Raw genomic sequence first — 20,043 nt, 5'->3', positions numbered from 1 at the left:
TTTTTGATCTTTCAGCTGAAATGTGTTGAATCATTAAGACTTTGAAATTACCAAGTTATAAAAGCAATGAACTAACTCTAGCTTCTTTTTTAAATGTTAAAATTTTATCAAGTGGCCATTCACTTAATTCACTTAATTTGTTTGAAATTTTCTATCATTCTGATATAGTTTCATCTTGACTTACTTTTTCTGATAGATTTTTAAAATAAATGAAGCACTGAGGTAGTGTCCTAGTGAGTAAACTGAGTAGTTCAGTGTCTCAAAAGAAAATTTTATTTTGAATGTGTAGTTTGGATTTATATGATTTATACAGGATTTATTTTTTTTTGAAGTTTGTTTATTTATTTCAAGAGAGATAGAGATATTGTAAGCGGGAGAGGGGCAGAGAGAAGAGAGGGCGAGAGAACATCCCAAGCAAGCTCCATGCTGTCAGCACAGAGCCTGAAATAGGGCTTGAACTCATGAAACTGCGAGATCATGACCTGAGCTGAAACCAAAAGTCAGATGCCTAACTGACTGAGCCACCCAGGCACCCCTATACAGGATTCATTTCTAATAGAGAACGTGGGATATCAGAAAAAGCATTGGATTTTGGAATCAGAAGAATTGGGGTTCCAATTATCATCTTGCTTATGACCTTAAACAAGTCACTTTAGCCCTCTGGAGTAAACATTTTCTAAGTTGGAGAATTGGAAAAAGTAAATATATATATTATTTACAGCTGGGTCATTTTGAGGATTAGGTGTTTGTGTCTGTGTATGTGTGTCTCCAAAGATGAGACTGTAAAGACAAATTTTAATAGATAATGATGTAAGCTCAGAAAAACCTTAGAAATAACTTTGAAATGATTATCTTATAAATGTAGTAACACGAGGGCACCTATTACACACTGTAGAGTACCAAAAATGTAGTTTCCAATCCAAAGTGAGATTGCTGACTTCCTCCCTGTCTCTCAAGTGTCTCTGGCTGCTTAGCTTCTCTGTAACTCTTGACTCTTTCACTCCTCTTACACCGTGCTCTGTTTGTTTCCGTGTTTCCTCTCTCTGTGTTTCTCCTGACTGTCTTTGGTCTCTCTCTGTGTTTTTCTTGTCCCAGGCACCCTCAGGACGACCCCAAGCCTCTAGCAGTACCTGGTATCATCTCCAGCATGTTTATAGATGTGGAGGATTCACTGGGATATTGAGAAATACCAGAGGCGAGTTGTTCTACCGTAGTAAGTCAATCAGCATTTACTAAGTGACTACTGTTTACAGAGCACAGTCGGTGATGCATTGGGCAAAGAAGAATGAGTTAGGGCATAGCTGAGAAAAAATAAATCTGTAATCTCTTCTAAGTGGTCCTTGCAGGCTAGACACACATGCAAATGAAAACAGCAAAATAAAAAGCTGACAAATAATTGCACAGCTGAGTGGTGTGGTATGTGTGCTGCACAGGCCCAGAGTTGATGGAGTAGAGAAAACCAGGTGGTACTATTCAGGTTTCCTGCATGAGTTTAAAGTAGGATTGGAAGAAAGATACAGGAAGAGAGGGTGGAAGTGAGTAATTTCTGTGAGGCTTGGCCAGCCTGTTGGATTGCCTGTGAGTGAATTCCTGATGGGAGGGTAGTAAAATAAAGAGTGCTAAGCTATAGCCTACCAACAGCTGACTTGTCTTCAACTTCTTAGAGAAATTCAAGGTATGAAAAGAAGTACAGCCTAGTTGAGACTTCCCATAAACATAAGTGGTATCTGTTGCCAGTTTTAGAATTTATAGAGTTTAAGGGTAAATTGTGACTATGAGATAATAAAGAGGTACCCTATGACATAAAATGACTACATGCCATTAGAATGTAATCTAGGGATGCATTTAATTTTTTATTTTTATTTTTATTTATTTTTTATTTTGAGAGAGAGAGAGAGTGTGAGTAAGGGAGAGGGGCAGAGGGGGAGACAGAGAAAATCTTAAGCAGGCTCCACGCTCAGTGTGGAACCTGATGCGGGGCTTAGTCCCACAACCCTGGGATCATGACCTGAGCCGAAATCAAGAATCGGAGCTTTAATCGACTGAGCCACCCTAGGCACTTCTAGGGATGCATTTTAAACATGAAGATGAAATAAAACAGTAAACCCTTATAACAAGTTGTTTTTGTATTAAAATTTAATTTTTGCCCATATATGTTAGACAGTCTTACCTACAGACACACCATGATTTTCAGAACTGGATATGGTTTGAATACCACCCCTGCTAGCTGTGTAATGTTGGGCAGTTTTCATAACTCTGAATACCAGTTTCCTCATATGTAAGCTAAGGATGAAAATATTTACCTCAGAGCTATTGTGTGAATTAAATAATTTTATAAATTCTTGAATGCATGTTAGGTTCTTGTTACTTACACTTAAAAAGCATCTTTAAAATAGTTTCTTTTTTTTATTTAAAAAAAATTTTTTTTAATGTTTATGTTTATTTTTGAGACAGAGAAAGACAGAGCATGAACGGGGGAGGGGCAGAGAGAGAGGGAGACACAGAATCGGAAGTGGGCTCCAGGCTCTGAGCCATCAGCCCAGAGCCCGACGCGGGGCTCGAACTCACGGACCGCGAGATCGTGACCTGAGCCGAAGTCGGACGCTCAACCGACTGAGGCACCCAGGCGCCCCTAAAATAGTTTCTTAAATATAGTGTTATTTCTGAGAACTTTTAAAAAATAGAAGCAACCCCACAGTATTCAGAAATGCTATATATACAGGGAATATTTATAACATTGGGAGAAGATACAGACAATAACATTAACATGAATAGCTGAGTACTACCTACTACCAACTTAGGAGACAGAGCTGCTCCTGGCCTGGATGGATTCCATTACTTCTCTTTAAGATCACGCCCTCCCCCTGCCCTCCCAGTCCTGAATGTTGACTTTATTACTTCCTTGTTTTTCCTTACAGTTATTTCACATATTTACGTATCCCCTACATTGTTTTCCTTGTTTTTGAATTTTATATCAGTAATACAATATCCTGTTTTCTGATGGAACATGTATTTTTGCCGCCCAGCATCATGTTTGAGTCCTCCTTGCTTATACTTGTAATTCACTTATGATCACAGTTGTATTTCATGGTCAGAAAATAATACAATTTATTTATCCACTTTCTTTTGATGGTCATTTTATTTTTTATTGTTTTGTTTTTATTTATTTATTTTGAGAGGGTAAGAGAGAGAGTGCATGTGAGTAGGGGAGGGAGAGAGAGAAGGCTCTGTGCTGTCTGCATGGAGCCAACATGGGACTCAAATCTCACAAACTGTGAGATGATGACCTGAGCCACAATCAAGAGTCGTATGCTCAACTGACTGAGCCACCCAGGCACCAGCCTCCCTTCTTAATTAGTTTTATCCTTCGTGGCAGCTGCTTTTATTTGTCACAGTTTTCCACTTGTACCTTCTCTCAAACCCACTTGAATCAGACACCCTGAAATAGCTGGGTGTGTTTGCTAGCTAAGTAATTCTCCCAAGAAAACCACATCATAATAGTGTTGTGTTCTCTTACGTTAAATGAAAATTGTTAGCTGTTCTTGACTTCTGAAGACAGTTGGGGCAGAGAAATAAACGTACACATCTTTTACTGATTTCTTTTTTCCTTAATTCGAGTTGAGATAGAGAAAGAGTAACCCACAGAGACTATGCAAGCTGCAGTGACTTAACCTGTTTGGTTCTGCATTGCAAAAGTCCCCAAAGCTCAGGGACTTGGCTCTACTTGTATTGGCCACTCTTTCCCCTTTTCTGTCCCTCATCCACTTCTGTTTTTCTCAGCCAGTGGTTCTTTTGGTATCTGATTATACTTCTCCACTCCATTCCTGTTTTCATATTATAGTTCTTCCAACCTTATACTTTGCACTTAGTGGTCTGTAATTTTAGTTGGTTGAGTTCCATATTTTGCCTGTTGTCAGACTGGTTGCTCTATCAGCCACATTCATTTTCTGAGGTTTTCCAGGAGTGTACCAGGATCTAGCCAAGTGCCTAGTGTTTATTATTCATTAAATATTTATTGAATGAAGAAAGGAATGGTGTAAATTCCTGAAAAGCACTGAAATGCCATTTCCTTGCTTAGCAATAATAATTTCCCCAAAAGCAGTGGGCAAAAATCATGCATACTGAAAACAGTTCTGCCCTTGGGTAGCCTTTCTAGACCATAAGTAGTTGTTTTTCCTTGAGTTTCACTCTGGTTTTTTGGAAAAATGAGAATGGTAGACCAGTGATCTGTAAGATTCCTTTTGACTCCAGCATTTTGTATTCTCTCTTCAATTGAAATGGAAATTAGTTTCTCTCTGGATGTCTAGGCACTACTACCAAAGCCTGAATCCATCTACCTTACTGGGCTTTAGGCCCATGACTGTGTCACAGCAACCTGGCAGTTATTGTCTCCCATAACCACAGCAGGTGGGGCATATGTCGAACTTTCCTTTCCTCTCTTTGTTATTTAGGGTTGATTTGTTCTAAAGAAAGACTACATTTATCATTCTTTGTAAAAGTATATTGAATGCCTTTGACTTCCCAGGTTCATTCACCAGGCTGCCCAGGCATTGTTCAGTGTACAACCTAGACTTTTGCACACTCTTACTCTTCCTCCCCTTCCTTCAACCCCCAAACTGTGTCCAGGGCGGTTTGTCCTACCCTTTGTTATTTGCTGTACAACTTAACCCCATGTCTTTTCTCATATAGTTCAGTTACCATTTTTGAGTCAGTGTTGATTTTTACTGTTGTGCCTTTCCTTGGAGGCAGTGAGTGTGTATTCATCTGGTGCTGGCAGAAGCGTTGTCCATTCCTTTCTCCTGTGGCTTCTCTGCTAGGGATGTCCCAACTTCCCATAGATGGCAAGTGAGGGCCTGAACTCATCCCCTCACTACTTTCACTCGGACTTCCCATAGCTCTTGCAGGGACTCTAAATGTATTACTTGTCCAGATTTCATTTTGTGACTGCCTCTGAACTCCATGGATCAAAGGCCAGGGGCACCAGAGAGCAGACTACATGGAGAAGGGCACAAATTCTGTCTTTGCTTTCTATAAATTGTAAGTAAACATTGCCCAGTCCCTCCTGAGGGTTCTGGTCTTGGACCTGTGTGTTTGACTATGAACTAAAATTAAGCAGGTTCCTTCTGACTTTTATTCAGGAACACAAAATAATGTAATACTTCCACAATGTCATGAATCTGCTTTGTGAAAAATCCCGTATAATTCTGGCAAATTTTAAGAAGAGAATAGGCCAGAGAAGAATTGTCTATCTAACCAAAAAAAAAAAAAAAAAAAAAAAAGGAAAAAGGAGGAAAACTTCTTTAATGAAGGATTTACTTTTAACAGCATTAACATAATTAGAAATCAGATTTGGAATTTAGAAAATCTTTGTAGGGTTTTTTTTTTTTTTTTTTAATGTTAAATTACTTATTACTGAGAGCCCAGTGGTTAACCGCCTGCCTCCAGCCTCCATACACATAAAAGATTCGAGATTTACTGGGCTCTCCAGCCATGAAAAATAAGAAGCCAGACTATCTGTGATAATTCATCCCTCCTAACTGCTTACTTGACAAAACTCTACAAAAACATATTATGCCAGATGTCCTATTCTCAAAAGAAGCAGTTAATACCATCCTATCTCTAGAGGAACAGATTATGTTTTGTTCCTCAGGAATGCAAGGAAACATCCTTTTATGCTTATAAGGGAAAAATGGGAGAAATTACCTGACGTGAAGACTTTACTGATAGGAGAATACTCATTCTAAACTAGTCTTAAATTGTGTCTTTGATTAATGTAAAAGGTTTGACCTATTAAGTATTCACATTAATATTTTAAACGATCAGTTATAAAAGTCTCTTTTGTAATACTAATTCACTTAGTATTTTATTAATTTAGACAGGCTTGAAAGTGCTTCAGGAAACCTACAGTACTCATTCAGTATTCTTGTTTTACTTTAATATCACTTGAAAAAGAATTGTATATTCTCTAATAATTAAGTTCCAGCAAATACTAATAATACACTATTGTGTTAATAATGGATTGTCCTTTAGTACAGTAAAAAGTGTATAAATACATATAAACATCTGATATAAAATTTCCCTTCAGAAGCTAGGAAGTACATTTATTACAGATTTTGCATTGAATGGGCTTAACTTGAAAGAGGCATTTTTAGATGCTGCATTAAGAATAAACTTTAAACTAAATATTTAAGTTTTACTGTTGTGTTTTATCTGTTATACAGCAAAGTTAGTAATTCATGTAAAAGTAAGCTCAAAGTTGGGCTTTGTGTAATTAAACATGTAATTATACAAAATATCAACTTTAAAAATAGTTTGAATAACTTCACTCAAATGTAGGTGTTGCTGGAATAACAATATTCATTTGCCTGGTAGTTTATATCTGGCTAACAAAACAGTGAAATGTTCAGATGGGTCTGTAATTTTGAGGAAGCAGAGGTGGTCTGTTTTCCCGAAGTTAATTTCCCAGTATATTACCATTCGTTTTCTTAGTTGCAAAATTCACATTTCTAAAGGGCTTTTACTAGGTTTTATTAAACCCGAAAAATAAATCACCAAGTTTTTTTTGTAAAAATAGTGGAGAAGGAAGTGGAGCACCTGCACTTTTTTTGTTTCTTCTTGCCTTGAGGAATCAGGACTCCTCCGGGAAGCTCACCTGACATCATAGTGTTGTTAAAGATCACTAAATGTGGTTTTCTTTTGTGTGTATTTGTCCCACCAAATCTTACTCAAAATCTGTGTTTCTTTTGTGCTTAGCCAGTGGACACTTCACTCCCTTTCCCTGTGCTAGCCAAGCACCTTGTCTCACTTGAATGATGGCATCATTGCCCTTAGGTTAAGGTTTGTTTTGAGCTTAGAGGAATCTTGGCTGCTCTTTTCATCCATTTATAGTTATTTGCTGTTACTTAACCCTTAACACTGGTCAGATGGCAGTGTTACTTTCTGTGAGTCTCAAGCTGCCCTGTATTGTGTGTTCATCAATTAATAACCTGCCAATTACTAAGAACCACTAGGGACCTAGGGAAGGTGGTGCTTGGGACCTCTTGAGTCAGAGAGGTAAATCTCCACACTCAGGAGGGGTGGGTCTGATTTTCCCTAAATGGAGTCTCCCTCCCCAGTCAGCTGTTCTCGCCGGATTAAAGCTCATGAAGACGCCTTTCTTCTCTTACTGGAGCTTACTCAAGGATCGATTTGAGTACGTTTCTTTTTGCTTCAAACTTCTAAAACTGTGCCAGAGATTTTGTTGATTTGTTGGTAATTATTTGCATTTAAATGATCTCAAAGACCCTTTTCATTAAAGGGTTCTGGCTCTTTTCTCTTAGTTGTTAGTAAGGATGGTGAAATCGTGATGGATTGTTTTCTCCTATTTATTCCTGTACATTTTTCTGGAACTTCAAAGACCAATAAGGGATACCCACCCTTTCTCACCCCCTCATTTTCAGTGAGAGTTTATAGTTACAGGGAGGATGAACTGTGGACCAGTTATAGGATTTAAATCTGATTTTCAGTAGACTTTATATTGAAGACTAATTGTCTATAATTAACAGGTTACTGATGATTGATGATGATGTGGAAGTGTCTGGAGTGGAGGTTAAAACATTAAGAGCTCAAGAGTCATGGATTTACTACAATCATTTGAGACACTAATAGAAGAGGGTCACTAGAAAGTTATGGTTCATGCTGTAGGAAATTAAGAAATTTGGAGGAAGTAGGTATTATTCTGCCCAGGATCATGGAGAGGGAGAGAGAAAGAGCATTTTAAATAAAGTGCTCTGGGCAAGCAATGAGATGCAAAGAAGTACCCAAATGCCAGTAGCTGGGCCCTGAATGCATCTTACAGGACATAGAGAAGGCAAAGGAAGTTTGGAGCCAGATTTTGCATGTGTCTCTGTGTGTATGTGTGTCTTTGTGTGTGTCTGTGCTGAAGAGAGAGAGTGAGGAGAGGCAGGGAGGGGGCAAAAAAGATGTCAGTGCCAACCTAAACAATTACATTCTGAGAGTAGACTATGAAGTGCCATTGAAGAGTCTGGATCCAGAGAGTGAGAGGCTCAAAGCATGATTGTGTTTAAATCTACTGATAGAGATTAGTTTGGAAATGGGGATTATCATTTAGAAGCTACTGTAATCATCTCTTGGGGGTGAGGTGGTACCAAAGGACTTAAAAAAGGAAGAAAATACATTCATTTATGTTTTTTTTTTAAATATTTACTAAGTATATGTAAAATATATTTTATTTACAGCATGTGTGAGGCACTCTGAAGGGGTTTCCCGTATTATCTGTGTCTATTCTTCCATCCTAGGAAGTAGGTACTAGCCTCCTTTTATAGATGAATGAACAGACGCCCTTGAATTAGACAGCAAGTAGTGGTAAAAATCCATGGCCAGGCCTATCCGGCCACTAATACTCTTTGCTCTGGCTCACGAAGCATGGAAATAGAGAACAGATGAATGTTTTATCCCTGATTTGATTTTTATCCTTTATTTGGAATTATTAGATGGATCCAAATTAGGACTCTATTCATGCATATTCTTATATACATAATTGTATGTCAATACACTGGAGTTTGAGTTTGATACAGATATTATTATATATTTGGCTCAGCTATGTCTCTCTCACAGCCTGTAGGAAAATTCTCTTTCCTGATAATTTATTTCACTTTATTTTATTTTGTTTTATTTTTATTTTTTTTAATGTTTATTTTTGAGAGAGAGAGACAGTGTGAGTAGGGGAGGGGCAGAGAAAGAGGGAGATACAGAATCCAAAGCAGGCTCCAGGCTCCAAGCCATCAGCCCAGAGCCCCACATGGGGCTCGAACTCACAGACTGTGAGATCATGACCTGAGCCGAAGTCTGACGCTTAACCGACTGAGCCACCCAGGCGCCCTGATTTTTTTTAATTTTTATTAAAATAATTTTTTTAATGTTTATTTTGAGAGAGAGAGTGAAAGAGACAGAGTGTAAGTGGGAGAGGGGCAGAGACACACACACAGAATCTGAAGCAGGCTCCAGCCTCTGAGCTGTCAGCACAGAGCCCAACGTGGGGCTTGAACTCACGAGCTGTGAGATCATGACCTGAGCTGAAGTCGGACGCTTAACCGACTGAGCCACCCAGGCGCCCCTCTACTCTGATAATTTAGAGAAAAATGTCAGTTGACAAAACTTGGGTCCATACTATGTTTTATACCAATGAAGAACAAATAGCAAGAGATTATATTTCCTACCAAATAGTAATTTTAGTCTACAAGAAATGAAATCACTGTCCCACTTTCCTAGAATAAAAATTATAGGATAAACTGGAATATTTAGAAAAAGAATTGTGGTTAATTTGTTTGCAATGAAACTTAACTAGAAAATTTTTAATATCTGTAGATCATTGCAGAAATGTTAGTACACAACTGAATTTCTTGTTAATAGTAGACTGAAGTTTATTTTTTCTTTAAAGTTTATTTATTTTGAGAGAGAGAGAGAGGGAGAGAGAGAGAGCACAGGAGGGGCAGAGAGAGGGGGAGAGAGAGAATCCAAAGCAGGCTCCGTGCTGTCAGTGCAGAGTCCAGTGCGGGGCTTGAACTCAGTAACTGAGATCATGATCTGAGCCAAAACGAAGGCTCAGACGCTTTTAACTGGCTGAGCCACCAAGGTGCCCTGAGTGGAAGTTTATTTTTTAATGAGAGGATGATCTTGGAGTCATCACTCTAGTGATTAATAACTGTTTTATGGTTTAAGATATACTGTGTGGATGAGGTTGGAGATTTGAAGAATTGTAGGTACTGACAGCCAATGAATTGCCCACTGTCAACACCAACAATCTTTCTGCCTCCTGCCTAACATTTTCCGAGAGGTTATTTTATTTTATTAATTTTTTTTTAATTTTTATTTTTGAGAAAGAGAGAGACAGAGTGTGAGCAGGGGAGGGGCAGAGGGAGATGGAGGCACAGAATCTGAAGCAGGCTCCAGGCTCCGAGCTGTCAGCACAGAGCCCGACTCAGGGCTCGTACTCATGAAACGTGAGTTCATGACCTGAGCCGAAGTTAAATGCTCAACCGACTGAGCCACCCAGGCGCCCCATCTGAGAGTTTTTGTTAAATTGATGTTAGCTTGTTTTTATAATTTGTTACTTTATGCTAATTGCCCAAAATGTGGTTGAGGAACATCTATTAGTTTTGTTTTGGCTAAATGAGATTATATACGTATTTTAAGTTACTGTTTTATCCTCGAACTGTGCTAAAAATAAAAAGTGAGGGCTTCTGGGAGGTTTTTTTTGTTTTTTGGGGTTTTTTTGTTTGTTTGTTTGAATCCTGATTCTTATTTCTCTTCGTATAACCTGCATTTTCTTAAAGCAAAAATAGTTTTAGGTTCACAAATAGGAAGCAGCTGTCTGAAATATGTTCATTGACTCAGCTGAATGTCTGCTGTTGCCCAACAAAAGTTATTTGATTTGGGTAGTGTAAAGAAATAAAAATAAGCATTCAGATTCGATTTTGGCTGCTGTAATAAAAACTTCTGTCTGTAACTTGAAGTCTTAAAATCTACATGTAGTGTAATCTTACATTGCAATTTGGAGAGATTTGAGTCTAAACACTACTGAGACTGCTAATAAGAGTAAATGATAATATACCTACCATTTCTTTTAACTTATTTCCTTGATCCTCAGAGGAAGACGAATCGTCATCTGAAGATTGGCCTGACAAGGGATACATCTCAATATTGTTCACAATATGAAAAAAAAAAGTAATTTTCCGTGTGTGTGGTGTTTGGCGAAAAGCAATGAACTCTTTTAGTTTCCCACAGAAAATCAGTCCAAAGAATGAAATGGACATAGCCAGAAGCATATGGAGAATGATGTCCCAAAACACTTTTAGGAACTGTAAAATTGAGTGCAGTGGTATAAAACTATTCACACATTTTATTAGGTCCATATAGGACTGCAAACTGATTGTCTTCTTGAGATACTGTTGCTGTAAATATTTTTTGAGAAAAAGAGTGTTGATAAGTCTCTGGCATTAACTAAATATTCACAGTGGAAGAGTGTCTTAAAGAATACATTTTATTGCACTTACAAATCCAGGTTAATTTTATGATTCTGTCTTCTGAGATCCTTTTCTTGAAAATCATGTGTCTGCAAAGTTGCTACTTGTGACTTGTTCATCCTTGATGGGTACAGAAGATTAATATGGTTGGGGAACGTCCTAAACACCAAATTATGACCATTAATAAAACCCATTATTAAGTTGGCGAGTTGGAAATGCTACCTCCTGTTTGATGACTTTCAGACGAAATGTTGTCTCTTGTTTGGAATGTTGAATTGAGAATGAGAGCAGATGTCTTGGAGTTATTTGTTTGAGACTGTAAAGATCTCTTCACCTTAGATCTCCAAGTATAAAATAGTGTATTAATTATTTTATATATTCTTATATAACTCTTAACATTGGCTACGTAAGAAAGATTGTTCTTATTCCAAAGTCACAATCTGAAAAGTAAGTACTGGGAGAATTTGACCTGTTGATAGCAAGGTTCTAGCTACTTTATGCAGACATATGATAAAAAATGGTATTTTGAGTTAAAGGAGAGCTAAGATAATAGGACTGCAGTTCTCAAGCATAATTGAATATTTTGTAGACCAGGTAGAAACTTCTTGGATAGTTTACAGTGTTTTTGTATCTGTGTTGTGCTGTGTTGTCACCCATTTCTCAAGCTAGCATCCTCTAAGTGTAAGGTGTGAATTGTTTAGAGGTTGAAATTGGGGATGATATGAAAGGACAGCTGGGAAAGAGGAAGAATGTAGACTATGGTATTTTTAGTAAGCACTGTAGTCTGTTGGAATTGGGGTGACCAGTTAATTAAACCTTTCCAGGAAAATACTATGATCTTGTGACAAATTCTCTCATATGTCTGAATGCCTTCTTAGTTCTCATATATTGTTTGGCCTTTTTTTTCAAGGTACCTGTCAAGGCAGTGGGTGCTCAGTATATTTATGTTGAATGGTGAATGACTGTTGGTCATTTTAATGAAATGAATTTAATGACATGAATTTTAATGAAATGAAATTTTTATATTTTGTCAAGGGTGTCAATGATTTGCTCTGTGTTTTAAAAATGTTAAATGAATAAACTTCAGTTGCCTTCAGAAATGTTACCTTTTAGACTTTCTCAGTGACGAATGAAAATGAAAAATTAACACAGGGACACCTTTGTACTGGTGTCAGCTCTTTAATCTTTTTTTTTTTTATGTTTGAGAGTGTTTTATTTTATTTATGTATTTATTTTATATATGTTTTATTTATTTATGTTTTATTTATTTTGAGAGAGAGAGAGTGCAGGGGAAGTGCAGAGAGAGAGAGACAGAGACAGAGACAGAGAGAATACCAAGCATGCTCCTTGCTTTTGGTGCAGAGCCTGAGGCCTGGCTTGATCTCACAAACCAAGAAGAGATCATGACCTGAGCCGAAACCAAGAGTTGGAAGCTTAATGGACTCAGCCACCCAGGCACCCCTCAGCATTTTTATCTTGAACAAGTTCTGCGACTTTGAGCCAGTTTCCTAATTTGGACTTCCAATTTCCTCTGCTTTGAATGAGAGAGTTAAATTAGATAATCTTTATAGTTTGTTCTAACTCTATAAATCTGTGATTTTGAATGAAGAACAAAGTAGAGGAGTGCAGAATGAGTACGAGTATTCCTAAATCAAGTTAGAAGTGTTTAATAAGGGAAGCAGGCACATTCAAAAAGTTTTTAGCAGAATTTTGATGAGGCAGAAAAGTGAACAAGTTGGTAGAGAAAACCTTCCTTATAGGAGAAATGGTGCAAGGATTTGCATAGTAGCAAAAGCTTGTGGGAGATGTCAAGACAATGAGATTTGTTTGCTTAGAACGAAGAGTTTTTCTTGGGGTAAGATGTGAGTTTTCATATTCTCTGTCTAAAAGTTCCATTTCTGATAAAACGGCCATTTAAAATCCGTTTTTAATAAAGTTTTATTCAACATTTTTTTAAAAGTCAGGATTTTTGCTACAGTACCCACCTACCATCCCACCCGCTGCCTCTCCAAACCACAGGAATCCTATTATTCATTTCCTCTTTAACTGAGTTGTATAGTTTCCTCACATAATTCAAAGCATAGCCAAAAGTTAAAAATTCATTAGGCTGTTGGAGAATGAAAATAATACTGATAAAGGTCAAAATGTGTCTCCTTTATATTTTCCTTTTTACAAATTGCTCTTGATAAGAATAGATTATTTTAACTGTTTGACCCATGTCAAATTTTGTTTTCCTTACAAATATCTCTTATTCAGGATAATGTGTGTCTAATCTAAACTTTCAGACATTAGCATAGCATATTGCATGCAGAATTCCTTAAATTCAAGGAGCCTATTTGTTAGAAACACATTTCTTCTAAACATGTAACTTTTCTTTTTATTGGTGGTTTCTTCTCATCTGAAAGACTCATATAACATTTTGTGTAAAAAAGCAACTATCTTCAGTGAGTCCTCAAGTATTTAATTTATGTTGGAGTAACAAAATGAATTCAGAGTGGTCAGACCCCAAAATGTAAAGTTCATCATTCTTTTCTTTTGGGGAAAAAATGCATTCAAATTTATAGATGATGTAATTTGACCAAAACCATTAATAATACCTATAATGATATATTTTTGAAGGGAAAGCAGTCTGCAAGTAAATCTATCTATAATGCCTTAAAAAATTGGAAATAATGGGGCGCCTGGGTGGCTCAGTCGGTTAAGCGGCTGACTTCGGCTCAGGCTCAGGTCGTGATCTCTCGGTCCGTGAGTTCGAGCCCCGCATCGGGCTCTGTGCTGACAGCTCAGAGCCTGGAGCCTGTTTCAGATTCTGTGTCTCTCCCTCTCTGACCTTCCCCTGTTCATGCTCTGTCTCTCCCTGTCTCAAAAATAAATAAAACGTTAAAAAAAAATTTTTTTAATTGGAAATAAGTGTTAGAGGAGCCTGAAAATAAGCATTTTTTTTTTTTAAATTTTTTTTTTTTTCAACGTTTATTTATTTTGGGGACAGAGAGAGACAGAGCATGAACGGGGGAGGGGCAGAGAGAGAGGGAGACACAGAATCGGAAACAGGCTCCAGGCTCCGAGCCATCAGCCCAGAGCCTGACGCGGGGCTCGAACTCACAGACCGCGAGATCGTGACCTGGCTGAAGTCGGACGCTTAACCGACTGCGCCACCCAGGCGCCCCAAAATAAGCATTTTTATGTAAATATCTTTGAAAATTCTCAGACTGTAAGTAGTATTAAAAAGTATGCCTGTTGATTTTACTTGATTCTTTTCTTTTAATAATTCCCAGTAGTGCCTTTGATCCGAGAAGGTGTCATCTGAATGTTCTTTCAAATACACACATTGTGTAATTCCTAAGTCATTATCTCACTACCCTTTTTCATTTTTCTCAAATTATTCCAAGCTTATAATAATAAGATAAAAAGATCTCCTTTGTAACAATTTTAAAGCTAAATCATTGTGAAGTTTCATACTGGAAACCTTTGCACTAGTAATGACTTCGGGACTCTTGACATTTAGCTGGATGACTGATCCTAGTGTATAGCTGCCAAGTAGAGGGAAGACATTGAGGCATGCGATGCGCAGAATTGCTTTGACTCACTCCCGTCCCCTGGCAGCGGTTGCAGCCTGGAGGCAGCAATACCAAATCTGTACACTTGCATGTCTGAAAGCTGCTTTTCTTAGGCTCCCACAGCAGTTTGTATAGACGAGGAGCCAAAGTAAGATGTCTACAGAGACTTTCTCAAAAGCAATTCACTTAAAACCTACAAAGAACTCCTTTGAGATTTGGTCCTATCACTATGCCCCTCAGACTTGTATTAAAGCCTTTGCTGGAGAAGTAGTGTTAGGAACAGGCCTGCTAAGTTCTGTTGTGTTGAAATCTGTTGTAGAATGTTTCAAGAAATATAGCTTAGAATAATTTAGAGCTGGAAGGCCCTCTCCAGGCACAGATGGAGGGAACCAGAGATTCAGAGGTTAGATGATTTAGTCAAGGCATGCTTCTGCTTTGACTCGATATTTGAGTCCAAGTTTTCAGACTTTCTCTTATGGGTGTTTTTACCATTTCGGAAATACGTTCTGATGAGTAGGAAGAAGTAAATACCAAAACAACTACAAAAAGGACACTTTTAACCATAGCTTAAAAATCAAGGAGAAGTGCTTTGCCTCAAATTTGACAGGAGGACACAGATAAAAGTTTCAGACCCTGGAAATGGGAACTGATTCAGAGCTAAATATGTGGTGCATCTGTACTTACTCTGTGAGATGAGAAGTAAAAGATGGCAGTTCTGAGGGAAATCAGAACTTTTCCTCTCTATTAAATACTAAAGGTTGACCTGTGAACTTCTACGTATGGGTCGTCACTTTTTTGGCACTTGTTGAGGAAATGGTGTCTCCTCAGCTAATGCAAGCTGAAGGACAATACTGGTGGGAAGCAGAAATGGCTCCTTTTACCCTGTCCATGAACAGTAACGGTTTCCACTTTAGTAACTGCTAGGTCTGTTCCCTTCTCAAAATCACTGATGTAAATTGCTCCACAGAAGCTGCGTTGTCCCCATTCCACTAGATTTTCTTTGATGATCTAGAAGAAACTCAAAGCTTTAATAACACCTCTGTTTGTCTTTCATGCATATGTGGGCAGTAGTTACCCACATAGACCTTTAAAATTTCAAAATAAAAATGCAGCTGTAGTATCTAAGAATAATTTAATGGAAGCATCCCATTTCTACTTAGAGAAGAATAAAAAAGTAGTATCAGATAGTGGAAAGGGTTCTAATTTTGTGGTCAAGAAACCTGGATCTTACCTCTGCCACTAGCTTGTTTGGTGAACTTGAGCTAACCTTTGATCCCTATGGGTCTTGGTTTCCTCACCTGTAAATTGGAGGACACAGTGACCTGCAAAGACTAGATTTCCAATTCCTATCAATTCTACAAAATGGAGCATTTCATTTTAGGAGAGTAGCTCCTTAAACAGATATTATCCTATAAATTAAATACGACACCCAGGAACAGCAGTAAAACATGCATAGTTTCCTAAGAAAGTCCATTATGTTGGGTTTCAGGCAACTCTTTTCAAAGTCAGAACTTTTCATTTCGTCAGTGGGTAGGATGCTCTCCAAATAAATTGATCATTTCTTCTTACAACGTGGGAATCTGGAAATATCTAGATAATTAGAAGCTTTTAAAAATATTTATAGACTCTGCTTCTGAAGGCAAAATATTGAGTCTGTATCTAGGAAGATTTAGGTAGATGTAGATTTCATCTGAGTATGTCTGGGCCTACACTTTTATCTGAATTATCACAGACTGAAACTATAAATATCTGGTTGGATAACTCAGCCTTCTGCTTTGCCTTATGTATTTATTCCACATTAAAGAATTCTTCTCATTAATTTCATTTTAACTGGTCATAACTTGTGTTATTGCCACCCCTAATGGTAAAAAAAAAGTCCTTCGCAGCTTGGACCTACAGGAACATGGTGCTACTTTGAAGGTTTTGCTAGAAACTCTACTGATTTTCAGATATCAGATGTAGCTTATTTAGGCCAGTGAATTTGTTTTCATATAGGATTGAGCAGTGGTAATAATAATTACTGTCCTAATATAATGATGTTTACCTTTGATTATCAAATGAAGTGAAGGATAAAAGCACATTTGTGAAATTGGACTTCCTTTCTAACTCGTGTAGGCTGTCCTTGTAGGTCCTGGACCACTTAAGAGGTAATTGGGCTCTTCCTTATTCTCTGTGGTGGTGGCAGAGGTTCAACTTGAGAATCAAAATCAGTGTTATCAGTCAGAGGTGTATTTTTTTTTGAAAGCTTAAAATGAAGTGTAATTGACATAAAATAATAGTTTCAGTTGTGCAAACATTTATATACATTATGAAATGCTCACCATGATAGTTTCCATCTGTCACTATAGAAAGTTATTACAGTATCATTGGCTGTATTTCCTGTGTTGCACTATTTTATCCCCATGACTTATAACTGGAAGTTTGTACCTCTTTTTAAAAAATGTTTGTTTATTTTGAGAGAGAGAGAGAGAGAACAAGCAAGCAGGAACAGAGGAGGGGAAGAGGGAGAGAATCCCAAACAGGCTCCCTGCTGTCAGCACAGAGCCTGACATGCTCTACCCCACAAATTGTGAGATCGTGACCTGAGCCGAAATCAAGAGTTGGGACACAACCAACTGAGACCCCCAGATGCCCCTGGAAGTTTGTACCTCTTAATCCCCATCACCTATTTTACTCCCCTCCCCTCAGATACCCACCAGTTTGTTCTCGTATTAATGAGTCTGTTTCTGTTTTGTTTGTTCACTTTGTTTTTTAGATTCCACATATAGGTAAAGTCATATGTATTTGTGTTTCTTTGTCTGACTTTATTACTTAGCATAAAACCCTCTAGGTCTATCCAGGCTGTCAGAGATGGCAAAATTTCCTTTTTAATGGCTGAGTGATCTTCACACGTGCGTGTGTGTGTACCATAACTTTTTTATCTATTCATCTGTCAGTGGACATTTGTGTTGTTTCCATATCTTTCTTATTATAAATCATGCTGCAAAAAAACATGGGGTGCATATGCGTATCTTTTCAAATGAGTGTTTTTGTTTTCTTCAGGCAAATACCCAGAAGTGGAGTTACTGGATTATATGGTAGTTCTATTTTTAACTTTTTGAGGAAACTCCAAACTGTTTGCTACAGTGGCTGTTCCAATTTACATTCCCACCAATAGTGCACAGGGGTTCCCTTTTTTCTACATCTTCACCAGCAATTATTATTTCTTGTCTTTTTTTTTAAGTTTATTTATTTTGAGAGAGAGAGAAAAAGCACAAGCAGAGGAGGGGGGAGAGAGAGAGAGACAGAGACAGAGAGAGACAGAGAGAATGAATCCCAAGTAGGCTCTGTGCTGTTAGCACAGAGCTCGACATGGGGTTCCATCTCACAAACCACATGATCAAGATCTGAGCCGAGATCAAGAGTCAGATGCCTAACCCACTGAGCTAGCAGGTGCCCCTCTTGTCCTTTTGATACTAGCCATTCTGACTGGTATGAGGTGATATCTCACTGTGGTTTTGACTTGCATTTCCCTGAGGATTAGTGACATCGAGCATCTTTTCATGTGTCTGTTGGCCGTCTGTGTGTCTTTTTTGGAAAAATGTTCAGGTCCTCTGCCTATTTTTTAATTGCATTGATGTGCTTTTTTTTTCTATGTTTAGTTGGATGAGTTCTTTATGTATTTTGAATACTAAGCACTTATCAGAAATATTTTGGCAGATTTTTTTTTTTTATTTTGATGTAGTCCCGATTGTTTGTTTTTGCTTCTGTTTTCCTTGCATGAGAGTATAGCCATAAAACTCTTTCTGGAGTTTTACGGTTTTGAGTCTTAGATTTAGGTCTTTAATCCATTTTGAGTATATTTTCATGTAGAGTGTAAGCAAGTAGCCTGGTTTCATTCTTTAACATGTAGCTGTCCAGTTTTCCCAACACCAAACAGGTGTGGTCTTTTAAAAATGAACTGATGTCCAACAGCTCAGATCAGAAATGGTAAGGAAATGCTGTAAAGGATAGCTATTTCCTCATACAGATTTGCTGTCTATTTATCTACTTAGTTTTATTCACATATGATTGACTAATTACATTGGTTTCAGGATGTGATATTTGTAAATACTGGGAAATGGTCCCCACACTTAGTATAGTTACCTTCCATCACCACACAGAAGTTTTTTGTGTGTGTGATGAGACTCTTAAGATCTACTCTTAGTAACTTTTTACAGATATACAATACATTAGTATTAACCATAGCCACCAGTATGTGTATTACATTCCAGGACTTTATTTTTTAACTGGAAGTTTGTGCCTTTTATCCACCTAGAGTAGTTTTTCTAACGACTATTCCATAACATTGAAGTGTAAGCAGAGAAACCTTATGAAAACATCCACTAGATGGCACTTTATAATTATGTTTAGAATCAGCCCTCCAGTATTCTTGGCTAGAGAGTATAATTGAAAAGGAGTAGATCTTTCTCTGAAAGAAAGATGGTTGTTGGTGACTATCTTGGACTCATATAAATCTTAAAATCTTCAAGTGAAAAGTTTTTAATCTGGCATTTTGTTGTATCTCTCATTTATTGTACAGAACATATCTACAGCACCCCTGACATGTTCCCAAACACAACATACCTTGTAACCTATATCAGCATCACTGAGAAGCCTGCTTTCCTAATCATTTAAAATTAATATGGCAAGTATAGAAAGAAAGTGGTCTTCATTAGCCATCAATTAGAAAATAGCACATGTTTTCTGCTAGGTGTCACACATTGATAGAGATTATATATTTTGTATGGTTCCAAAGTTCCTTTTAAGGTTCTAAGCATCACTGACTTCATCCTGTGGAGCATTTTTAGCATTTGAGTTTATTTTCCAAATAGTTAATTATTAACATGTTAATAATGTTATTCTTCATGGGGCGTCTGGGTGGCTCAGTTGGTTGAGTGACCGACTTCGGCTCAGGTCATGATCTCACAGTCCTTGAGTTTGAGCCCCACGTCATGCTCTGTGCTGACAGCTCAGAGCCTGGAGCCTGCTTCGGATTCTGTGTCTCCCTCTCTCTCTGCCCCTCTCCTGCTTACGCTCTGTTTCTCTCTCCGTCAAAAATAAATTTAAAAAAACATTTAAAAAATTAAAAAAAAATCTTATTCTTCATAGTGCATATAAGTATGTGAATGATTTGGTTAATCTGTGTTTAGCCAATTAACATTTTAAAAAGCTTTTTGTTGTGGTGCCTGGGTGACTCAATTGGTTAAGCATCTGACTCTTGATCTCAGCTCAGGTCATGATCTCATGGTTTGTGGGATCAAGCCCCATGTCAGTCTCTGCTCTGACAGTGTGGAACCTGCTTGAGATTCTTTCTCTCTTTCTCTTTCTCTCTTTGCCCTCTCCCCCTGCTCTCTCTAAAAAATAAAATAAAAAGCTTATTGTTTATGAAAGCCTACAGCATACCCCAATGTTTTATTATTTTTTTGGTTTTTGAATGATTT

At 37.7% G+C, this 20,043-nt stretch overlaps 1 protein-coding gene across 7 annotated transcripts in view; it reads left to right on the top strand.

The window, feature by feature from the left end:
• The window catches only part of BBX (BBX high mobility group box domain containing), a 287,870-nt gene that overhangs the window by 129,055 nt on the left and 138,772 nt on the right, over positions 1-20,043 (top strand). The window contains exon 4 of one of the 7 annotated variants that reach the window (XM_086675528.1): positions 1,096-1,213. The exons of the other annotated variants lie outside the window; for them this stretch is intronic. The gene's annotated coding sequence lies outside the window, so the exon portion shown is untranslated. The remainder of the gene's footprint in view (positions 1-1,095; positions 1,214-20,043) is intronic. 7 annotated transcript variants of the gene reach the window in all.

This window comes from Puma concolor, chromosome C2, assembly GCF_028749965.1.
Source record: "Puma concolor isolate L17-30 chromosome C2, mPumCon1.1.hap2, whole genome shotgun sequence".
Taxonomy (NCBI): Eukaryota; Metazoa; Chordata; class Mammalia; order Carnivora; family Felidae; genus Puma; species Puma concolor.
This window is presented reverse-complemented; position numbering and strand designations above follow the sequence as displayed.